The sequence below is a fragment of the Penaeus monodon genome, chromosome 15 (genome assembly GCF_015228065.2).
Source record: "Penaeus monodon isolate SGIC_2016 chromosome 15, NSTDA_Pmon_1, whole genome shotgun sequence".
Classification (NCBI taxonomy): domain Eukaryota; kingdom Metazoa; phylum Arthropoda; class Malacostraca; order Decapoda; family Penaeidae; genus Penaeus; species Penaeus monodon.
Window position 1 is genome coordinate 39,812,971 of NC_051400.1, and position 381 is coordinate 39,813,351.

Sequence of the window (381 nt, forward strand, 5' to 3'; positions counted from 1 at the left end):
CTTCACGGGGAGCTCATATCCGCTAAGTTTTATTTGTTCGTAAAACTTTTAATCTTATTTCACAAATCCATGAATATTAGCAGAATCTCCAAATCAAAAGACAAGAAAATGCTTCAGTAAATAAAGATAATGTTTTTTGCCTCGTGTCTCAAATTAATTGAAATTTATAGGGATCCGTTCATAAGTCATTAAATTCGTAAAATGGGCGGAAAAGAAAAGAAAAAAAAAATAGGAAAAGAAGGAGAAGAAAGGAGAATAACTGTTCAGGAATTGCATTTCAGCCGATTTTGGAAGCGGAGCAAATCTGCCACGGAATTTGCTGTCTTTTTAAATGGAAAATCAACTCAACAAGGATGGCCGGAGCAACGCAACCAATGAAGC